Consider the following 11529-nt stretch of genomic DNA (forward strand, 5'->3'; position numbering starts at 1 on the left):
TCCAGCTTGAAGCCTCTGATTTTATGTTAATTACTGATGGTAAGGTTTTTTAGGGAAATAGGTAATGTAGATGTTATCTTCTAAAAGTTTGGGGTTGATATCTGAGCTTTCTTGACATTATTCATTGGTACTATCACATAAAGGATTTTTAGTTTAATTTTATACACACGTATACAGGATGTTATGAGAAGTGCAAAACTAAAGTCATTTATTGGAAATTATGAATATAAATACATACATCAGGAGAGTTCAGCTGGTTTAGACCAGTGGTAAGGCCATGATAAGACCAGGCATACAATTGACAAGCTCAGACAATGGAGGCTTCTACACTTACCTTGTTGGGTAGAAATATCTATTGGAAATAAAAATTTAATTTATTTTTTTTTCTTTTTGAGACAGAGTCTCACTCTGTCGCCCAGGCTGGAGTGCAGTGGCACGATCTCTGCTCACTGCAAACTCCGCCTCCTGGGTTCACGCCATTCTCCTGCTTCAGCCTCTCGAGTAGCTGGGACTACAGGCTCCCGCCACCTCTCCCGGCTAATTTTTTTTGTATTTTTAGTAGAGACGGGGTTTCACCGTGGTAGCCAGGATGGTCTGGATCTCCTGACCTCGTGATCGCCCCTCTCGGCCTCCAAAGTGCTGGGATTTACAGGCGTGAGCCACCGTGCCTGGCCCCCCAAATTTAAATTTAATCACGGTGTTCGGTGACAGATAAACTTGGAGAGTTGTGCCTTATGAAGTTGTGCTCATCCAGATGGAGACCTAACTCTTAACAGAATCTCAATTCCAACAACCACGGAAGACAGTATATATGTGCTGGCTTCCGGTACTCATCATCTTGATAACTTCTAAGGGCCTTGATTCATACCTACCTGTTGCTCTCATCTGCCCACTAGAGTTTGATGTGACCTTGGTTTCTCCTGATACCTGACCCTGCCATACCCTAACACTACTTCTACTACTATAACTAGATTTCAGCCCTTTTTCTACTTCTTAATGGCATCTGACACCAGCCCAACCTGGATTTGCCTTGATGTCCCTAGGAGGTGCTGACGATCTCCCCACCCTTATCACATTGCTGAGAATCACCTATTTCTTTTTTTTTTCTTTTTCTTTTTTTCTTTTTTTTGAGACGGAGTTTCGCTCTGTCGCCCAGACTGGAGTGCAGTGGCGTGTTCTTGGCTCACTACCAGCTCCACCTCCCGAATTCATGCCATTCTCCTGCTTCAGCCTCTCGAGTAGCTGGGACTACAGGCTCCCGCCACCTCTCCCGGCTAATTTTTTTTGTATTTTTAGTAGAGACGGGGTTTCACCGTGATAGCCAGGATGGTCTCGATCTCCAGACTTCATGATCTGCTCACCTCGGCCTCCCAAAGTGCTGGGATTACAGGCGTGAGTCACCGGAGATTCACCTATTTCTAATTACCCTTTAGAGATTCTAGTAAAAGGACTTTGTTTCTCATAGATTTTTTTTTCTCACTTGGGGAGGAACATCTATGTTTTTATGGAGTAGCCTCTAAACAACTAAATATTTGGTGGAGTTGATCGGACTTGAATCCTTTCTTGGTGTTTTTCTTTGCTCTTTTTATCTTCTCTTAAGATGAAGAAAATAGAAATAGTAATTAATGACTTGCCTTTTCTACCATTTTTTTTTTTTTTTACTGACTCAAATTTTAATTATCTTCTTTTACACTGATTGGCCCTTTTTTGGACATAGTTTGCAGAATATTTCCCAGAATTTCTGGCTGCTGCTTTACTTGTACCTCTCAAAGAGGTATTAGCCGTACTTTCAAAGATGATTTTGTTGAAAAAGTATAATCTGCCACTTGCACAGTAAATACTCTTCATATTTTCATAGTTTGACTGTAATTTTATTTCAAATCCTACTTCCATTTACTAGACCAAAATAGACCTCTAGGTGAGAAAAAGCACCAGCTATAGCTTGACAGAAGAAACAAATAATAACAATTTTTTATTATAAAATACTGCCTTAATTAGGACTTCCCCTTGGTGTACAAAGTGCTGTGAAGAGTCATGAGAGCTAAATGGCACTTATCAATGCCCCCATGGATGGGAACTCACAAATAGGTAATCTGGATAAACAACATGCTGGATTTCAAGGATTGTAATGAGACTCTTATCTCATTATTTTTTTCCCCTTTAAAGCACAAAAACATACTCATTTGCAACAAAGCTACAAAACAATCCCTGCAAGAAGTGCAAATCTTCTTCACCAATACACTTTCTGGTGGAATATTTCCACCCCAGGCTAATTTTAAACTTCTTCAGACCTTTCATGTACAGCCCGGTTTGTGGTAACCCAATTGTGTCAGATGTATCAACCCATCCAGGTATACGCTCAGAGTTCAGGCCAACATTTGGCCAATGTCTGCACAGTCTGGTTAAATAGATAATTTACTTTTTTGGAAGCTGAAAAAGAGCTGAAATATGGTTTGAGTTTTTGCGTCAAATGTTTTCTTGAAAAATCAGAGACTTTACTGCTGTAAAATGTCCAGTGATGGAGTAAGAATATACAAGAAGGCAGTCTGTTTTTCAGCAATATATATGCTCTTATTAAAGCATCAGGAACTCATATCCTGTATTATTCTTGAATCATTACTGGTGGTTACGACCATACTATTAGCATAATCAAAAGAATGTCAAAAAAGAGAAGGCAGGGAAGATTCTCCTGAGGTCGTTATTGCTTGATAAATTTGGAATGTTTGACTGGTCTCTAGAATTGTGAACCGAAAAATATTGGGTTACTTTGGACGGGTAAAAACTTGCCATTTCATTATCTCAGAGTAACAATTATGGATCTGGAACCTGAGTTGTGGGGTCTCTCATGGCAAGAGGCAATTGAAAAGATGGGAACAGATGTTAAACTTCCTCTTACTAGAGACTGCATCTGAAATAGTGGTAATGTATGCACAATTTTCAGTGTTCAGATGACTTAAAACAAGAAGAAAAACAACATGTTGATAACTTTTATGCAATTTACAAGTGATTACGGAAAGTGCAGTCATGTTTACTAATGGAAAAAGAAAAAAAAAAAAAGGTATTTATTTTGTAATGAGGACAAATAGAGTCCTGGCCAGTTAAAAAATTTCTACCAATAAGGAATAACATTCTTTGTAGAAAATTAGACATCAGTAAAGCACAGGTAATAACAAATAAAACAACAACAAAAGTAAAACCCAAGCACATCATGATTCTTGCTTAAATAATTACTAATAAAATATATCTAATCTATATAGTACTTCTAAGAGTTTTTATGCACATATGTTAAATATATATTTAACGTGTTAAAAATATTGAGTAGATAAATTAAGTAGATCTTATTTTGTACTGTATTTTATGCATACTTTTTCAGTTAGTATATGTTTTTCATGTCACATTTTTCTAAGCCCACTACTTCTGGTTATATCCTATTTTATTATAAAGATACAGCAACTGACTTTTGAGTAAGAACTTGCTGTTGAATACTTAGGTTTATTGGCCATTCGAAAAAATTAATCAACACTACTATGACAAACCAGTTTGTAAATTAAATGTTACATAACTATGTAATTTTTCTCCTCAGGAAGAATTCTTGAAAGTGTAAAGCCTTCAGTGATTTCTCATTGGCTATAGAATAAAGTCAGGTTTTCTCACTTGGGCTCATATTTCCTCCACTCAGTTCCAGTCACACTGGACATTCATTGAGAGTTTGATTTTCCTCCAGCTGGGCACCTAGTAAGAATGCATTTCCTGGGCCCTTTTGTTGAGGTCCCATGACTAGCCTTATTATGATTTTTTAAAAATTATTGTTTTAGTTACATAGTAGATGTATTCATTTATGAAGTACATAAGATAGTTTGATACAGGCACACAATGCATAATAATCACTTCATGGTAAATGGGCATCTGTCCTCTCAGGTATTTATCTTTTCTATTACAAACAATCCAGTTATGCTCTTTTAGTTATTTTAAAATGCACAATTAAATTATTTTTGACTATAGTCATACCATTGTACTATTCAATGCTAGATCTTATTTTTTCTTTCTAAATCCTTTTTGTATCCATTAACCATTCCTACTTCCCCCACACCCTCACTACCCTTCCAAGCCTCTAATAACCACTCTTCTACTCTCTATCTCCATGAGCTCAATTGTTTTAATTTTTAGATCTCAAATAAGTGAAAATATGCAAGGTTTGTATGCCTGTGCCTGGTTTATTTCACTTAACATAATGACCTTTAGGCCTTTTAGCCTTTTCGTCTTACTATGGTGACTGATAATACTCCAGACAAAGGCTGATTTATCAAATGGATCCAGAGTGAGAGGAATGATCAGCAGAGCTGATTAGAGCAATGTCAATTCACAATTGCTATAAAATGTGAGTACAAAATAAAACTTTGGGCCACACATGGTGGTTCATGCCCATAATCCTAGCACTTTGGGAGGCTTAGGTGAGCAGACCACCTGAGGTCAGGAGTTCGAGACCAGCCTGACCAACATGGTAAAACCCTGTCTCTACTAAAACCACAAAAATTAGCTGAGTGTGGTGGCACACACCTGTAATCCCAGCTACTCGAAGGCTGAGGCAGGAGAATCAACTGAACCTGGGAGGTGGAGGTTGTAGTGACCTGAGATAGTGTCATTGCACTCCAGCCTGGGTGACAAGAGGGAAACTCTTTCTCAAAGGAAAGGAAAGGAAAGGAAAAAGAAAAAAGAAAAGAAAAGAAGGAAGGAAGAGAAAGAAAGAGAGAGAGAGAAAGAAAGGAATGAAGGAAAGAAGGAAGGAAGGAAGAAAGGAAGAAAGAAGAGAGAAAAAAGAGAGAAAGAAAGAAAGAAATTTTGGTAGTTTAAATCACTGAAATGTTAGGCTGTTAGGCTTGTTTGTTACTGCAACATAGCATGGCTTACCCTGCTGATACACTGACCTTTATATGCTTCATTCCTTTTCCTTCTTTATGTTGTTTGTACATATTATTACATTTGTCTGCCACTTCCCTTCATTTACTAGTAAATATTTACTTACTCAATTCTTTAAGGCTCACTGCACCTTAGGAAATTTTGCCAAAACTCTGGGACTGCCCAATTTACCTTTATTATAGGCATTTTAAAGTCCACATAAATCTTTCTCAGTGCTTGCCAAAATGGCAGTTTTGCATTGTTTACTTTATTAGTACGCCTTTTTTTTTGATAATGTGTATCTTGTCTTATAGATCATAACCACTGTAAGAGGTAGATATTTTACAAAGTGCTTGGCACATAATAATCACTCAATAAATTATGTATTTAATGAATAAATAAACATCAAGACACATTTCTAAGTTTTATCATTTTCTAGACAAATTGATCTCTGAAAACATTTCATACCATATTGCATGAAAATGACCATTCCTCTTAACCTGTATCAATAGCTTGCACATTTCAGAAATAAAAAGATCTCATTGCTTATTGTTTTAATTTTAATTTCTTTCAAAGTATGAAATATTTTTATTGCTTCATTTGTCGTTTATATTTCTTGTAGCCTATTCATATTTTTTGCTCAATTTGAGTTGGGTTTAAATCACTTATAATTGAAAGGGTATTGAATAATGTAAAATACTGAAGCAATTCAGGTTTGTTCTGCTCTGTGGATACTGCGTGTCACATCTTTCTGGGTATCTCTTCCTTTCTGACTTTTTCCAGAACATTCTGAGTGTGAAAATCACTAACTTGACAATATCAAAGGTATTGAGCAGCTAGTAATAAGGAAATATTTTTATTCCTAGTCCACTAATTTTCATTCTGCAGAACGTTTTTAAGAATCCCATGAGGAGACCCAGGTAACTAATAGGACAGTATTTGGACTGTGAAGGTATTATCAAGTCACTAATACTTTAGAACTCTGATAATAACTATCTTGTCTAGCTGTCAGTTCACCAAACGAACTAAACTCAGTCATGTATGCACAAACCAAAACCACACAAATGATAGCCTAATTTCTGTTATGATACGTAGGACATGGCATAATGATATCAATTGTAAGCTAATTGTTTTCTATTCTCTGGACCCAGATAATCCAAAGTATGAATAAACTCATTCAAAATAAATATGTTTATCTATGCTTTGTGGTTCCCACTTCTGGTCAAATGCATTCTTTTATTTTCCTATAAGGGTTTCCTCTACAAAAAGTCACAAAATAAGTTTTCTATTAAGATTTTTCATCTTTAGCCTTAAAATATAAATCCTGTTCTTTTTGTAGGAAGAGCTAATTTCAGGTGCATTCTATTTCCTAATGAAGATGCTCTATATTTATGTGTGTATATATGTGCACATATATATTTATATATATGTCAAAAATGTATATACACACTTCCTAATTTGATCCTGACATTCACATGAAAATTCTAGAGGGTCAACTTTGCCATGTTGAGCTTCATTACAGTGTTGATCTCCACAAAACAAAACAACAACAAAAACTGCTTTTTTTTTGTCTGACACTTGTGATCTTTTCCTCTAGAATTTGGTGTTGTTCAATGGATTGCTCTGTTTCAGTGAAACAAACTGCATTTCCAGATTTAGAGTGCACCATCTGTTATAGACGTATGTTGAAGGAATTATTAATAAATATCTCATATATGTTGTGCATTGTTTCAGAAAGCAGATATCTGCAGAGAGGACCAACACCAGTGTCCACCAGATTCACTGAGCTGTCTTGGTGTCTGAGTTTCCCACCTTGTCACAATCATGATATCCTTTGCTTCGTGTTGGGCTGGCCTACAATATATTACTGTTCTATGTACCACACACATGTGCCACAGATGGTCATTTTTAATTTCAGAACTCAACTGTAATAAATTCAGCACATTCATATTTGGCTAAGATTAAGTGCTGGGAGGATATCACGGAAAACTCATCAGTCAAGTCCATCTCTAACTAGGCAGTGGTGATTCCATTTCTACAAAATAAATCTTTGTTATTCTCTCTCCTCTGCCTCACAACCTATTTTCTTTCTTTGCAAGGAAGATGTAAATCGAATCCACACGCTAACATTTGCTTACAAGCTGTGCAACAGAACTCAGGGTTTTGGTATTTGGTTCAAACAGACCTTTCTGAGGGACATGCTAATAGCTGTGTAAGTCAGAGTGGGTCTTGGGTTTCTTTTTGCTCTTTGTTTGGACTCTGCATTTATTTTATTTATTTTATTATATTTTTCTAAATCAAATTAAAAGGCAGCTGGATCATCAGCAGCAATTCTAGTGGAATCACTCTGTTGAGGGCATGATCTGATTTCTGCACTCAGGTCAAGAAAGAAGACAACGTCTTCAGATGGGCATGTGATGCAAAAATATTAATACCAGATAAAATTAGACAAAACAATCATGAAGAAGCCCACAGAGATTAATATGTGATTGTTAGGGATGTGAGAGAGTGAGAGAGGGTGACTAAGGACTAAATGAGGTACATATGAATAGGGTTGCTGGAAAAGATGAACACTCAGGAACACTGAGAAGAACATTATTTAGGTTTGGAAAATGTTTTTTCACTATGGAGTTTCTTCCACCTCCTTGCCTTGAATATAACCTGTAATTCCTCAGAGGGCACTTCTTTCCTTGTAAGCCTCTTAAAGCAGTGACATTTCGTTTCTCTGGCTCTATGTGCCTCTGAGTTTGCAGGTGTGTTGGTATACACCTTACTTCTCATTGCCACTTTGAACTTATGCTATCCGGGCATAGCACCTTCTCCATCCTCTGATTTTCTCCTCTAACCAGATCTTGGTCACTCCTTTCATTTATCAAAGACTTGGGCAACTGGCCTATAAATTTCTTCTTCATCCCAATTCTTTTTTTTTTTTTTTTTATACTTTAAGTTCTAGGGTACATGTGCATAATGTGCAGGTTTGTTACCTATGTATACTTGTGCCATGTTGGTGTGCTGCACCCATCAACTCGTCAGCACCCATCAATTCGTCATTTATATCAGGTATAACTCCCAATGCAAACCCTCCCCCCTTCCCCCTCCCCATGATAGGCCCCGATGTGTGGTGTTCCCCTTGCCGAGTCCAAGCGATCTCATTGTTCAGTTCCCACCTATGAGTGAGAACATGCGGTGTTTGGTTTTCTGTTCTTGTGATAGATTGCTAAGAATGATGGTTTCCAGTTGCATCCATGTCCCTACAAAGGACGCAAACTCATCCTTTTTTATGGCTGCATAATATTCCATGGTGTATATGTGCCACATTTTCTTAATCCAGTCTGTCACAGATGGACATTTGGGTTGATTCCAAGTCTTTGCGATTGTGAATAGTGCCGCAATAAACATACGTGTGCATGTGTCTTTATAGCAGCATGATTTATAATCCTTTGGGTATATACCCAGTAGTGGGATGGCTGGGTCATATGGTACATTTAGTTCTAGATCCTTGAGGAATTGCCATACTGTTTTCCATGATGGTTGAACTAGTTTACAATCCCACCAACAGTGTAAAAGTGTTCCTATTTCTCCACATCCTCTCCAGCACCTGCTGTTTCCTGACTTTTGAATGATTGCCATTCTAACTGGTGTGAGGTGGTATCTCATTGTGGTTTTGATTTGCATCTCTCTGATGGCCAGTGATAATGAGCATTTTTTCATGTGTCTGTTGGCTGTATGAATGTCTTCTTTTGAGAAATGTCTGTTCATATCCTTTGCCCACTTTTTGATGGGGTTGTTTGTTTTTTTCTTGTAAATTTGTTTGAGTTCTTTGTAGATTCTGGATATTAGCCCTTTGTCAGATGAGTAGATTGCAAAAATGTTCTCCCATTCTGTAGGCTGCCTGTTCACTCTGGTGGTAGTTTCTTTTGCTGTGCAGAAGCTCTTTAGTTTAATTAGATCCCATTTGTCAATTTTGGCTTTTGCTGCCGTTGCTTTTGGTGTTTTAGACATGAAGTCCTTGCCCATGCCTATGTCCTGAATGGTACTACCTAGGTTTTCTTCTAGGGTTTTTATGGTATTAGGTCTAACATTTAAGTCTCTAATCCATCTTGAATTAATTTTCGTATAAGGAGTAAGGAAAGGATCCAGTTTCAGCTTTCTACTTATGGCTAGCCAATTTTCCCAGCACCATTTATTAAATAGGGAATCCTTTCCCCATTTCCTGTTTCTCTCAGGTTTGTCAAAGATCAGATGGCTGTAGATATGTGGTATTATTTCTGAGGACTCTGTTCTGTTCCATTGGTCTATATCTCTGTTTTGGTACCAGTACCATGCTGTTTTGGTTACTGTAGCCTTGTAGTATAGTTTGAAGTCAGGTAGCGTGATGCCTCCAGCTTTGTTCTTATGACTTAGGATTGTCTTGGCAATGTGGGCTCTTTTTTGGTTCCATATGAACTTTAAAGCAGTTTTTTCCAATTCTGTGAAGAAACTCATTGGTAGCTTGATGGGAATGGCATTGAATCTATAAATAACCTTGGGCAGTATGGCCATTTTCACGATATTGATTCTTCCTATCCATGAGCATGGTATGTTCTTCCATTTATTTGTGTCCTCTTTTATTTCACTGAGCAGTGGTTTGTAGTTCTCCTTGAAGAGGTCCTTTACATCCCTTGTAAGTTGGATTCCTAGGTATTTTATTCTCTTTGAAGCAATTGTGAATGGAAGTTCATTCATGATTTGGCTCTCTGTTTGTCTGTTCCTGGTGTATAAGAATGCTTGTGATTTTTGCGCATTGATTTTGTATCCTGAGACTTTGCTGAAGTTCCTTATCAGTTTAAGGGGATTTTGGGCTGAGACAATGGGGTTTTCTAAATATACAGTCATGTCATCTGCAAACAGGGACAATTTGACTTCTTCTTTTCCTAACTGGATACTCTTTATTTCTTTCTCTTGCCTGATTGCCCTAGCCAGAACTTCCAAGACTATGTTGAATAGGAGTGGTGAGAGAGGGCATCCCTGTCTTGTGCCAGTTTTCAAAGGGAATTTTTCCAGTTTTTGCCCATTCAGTATGATATTGGCTGTGGGTTTATCATAAATAGCTCTTATTAATTTGAGGTACGTTCCATCAATACCGAATTTATTGAGCGTTTTTAGCACGAAGGGCTGTTGAATTTTGTCAAAAGCCTTTTCTGCATCTATTGAGATAATCATGTGGTTCTTGTCTTTGGTTCTGTTTATATGCTGGATTACGTTTATTGATTTGCGAATGTTGAACCAGCCTTGCATCCCAGGGATGAAGCCCACTTGATCATGGTGGATAAGCTTTTTGATGTGCTGCTGAATCCGGTTTGCCAGTATTTTATTGAGGATTTTTGCATCGATGTTCATCAGGGATATTGGTCTAAAATTTTCTTTTTTTGTTGTGTCTCTGCCAGGCTTTGGTATCAGGATGATGTTGGCCTCATAAAATGAGTTAGGGAGGATTCCCTCTTTTCCAATTGATTGGAATAGTTTCAGAAGGAATGGTACCAGCTCCTCCTTGTACCTCTGGTAGAATTCAGCTGTGAATCCATCTGGTCCTGGACTTTTTTTGGTGGGTAGGCTATTAATTATTGCCTCAATTTCAGAGCCTGCTATTGGTCTATTCAGGGATTCAACTTCTTCCTGGTTTAGTCTTGGGAGAGTGTAAGTGTCCAGGAAATTATCCATTTCTTCTAGATTTTCTAGTTGATTTGCGTAGAGGTGTTTATAGTATTCTCTGATGGTAGTTTGTATTTCTGTGGGGTCGGTGGTGATATCCCCTTTATCATTTTTTATTGCGTCTATTTGATTCTTCTCTCTTTTCTTCTTTATTAGTCTTGCTAGCGGTCTGTCAATTTTGTTGATTTTTTCAGAAAACCAACTCCTGGATTCATTGATTTTTTGGAGGGTTTTTTGTGTCTCTATCTCCTTCAGTTCTGCTCTGATCTTAGTTATTTCTTGCCTTCTGCTAGCTTTTGAATGTGTTTGCTCTTGCTTCTCCAGTTCTTTTAATTGTGATGTTAGAGTGTCAATTTTAGATCTTTCCAGCTTTCTCTTGTGGGCATTTAGTGCTATAAATTTCCCTCTACACACTGCTTTAAAAGTGTCCCAGAGATTCTGGTATGTTGTATCTTTGTTCTCATTGGTTTCAAAGAACATCTTTATTTCTGCCTTCATTTCCTTATGTACCCAGTAGTCATTCAGGAGCAGGTTGTTCAGTTTCCATGTAGTTGAGCAGTTTTGATTGAGTTTCTTAGTCCTGAGTTCTAGTTTGATTGCACTGTGGTCTGAGAGACAGTTTGTTATAATTTCTGTTCTTTTACATTTGCTAAGGAGTGCTTTACTTCCAATTATGTGGTCAATTTTGGAATAAGTGTGATGTGGTGCTGAGAAGAATGTATATTCTGTTGATTTGGGGTGGAGAGTTCTATAGATGTCTATTAGGTCCGCTTGGTGCAAAGATGAGTTCAATTCCTGGATATCCTTGTTAACTTTCTGTCTCGTTGATTTGTCTAATGTTGACAGTGGAGTGTTGAAGTCTCCCATTATTATTGTATGGGAGTCTAAGTCTCTTTGTAAGTCTCTAAGGACTTGCTTTATGAATTTGGGTGCTCCTGTATT

The sequence above is a fragment of the Rhinopithecus roxellana genome, chromosome 13, assembly GCF_007565055.1.
Source record: "Rhinopithecus roxellana isolate Shanxi Qingling chromosome 13, ASM756505v1, whole genome shotgun sequence".
Taxonomy (NCBI): Eukaryota; Metazoa; Chordata; class Mammalia; order Primates; family Cercopithecidae; genus Rhinopithecus; species Rhinopithecus roxellana.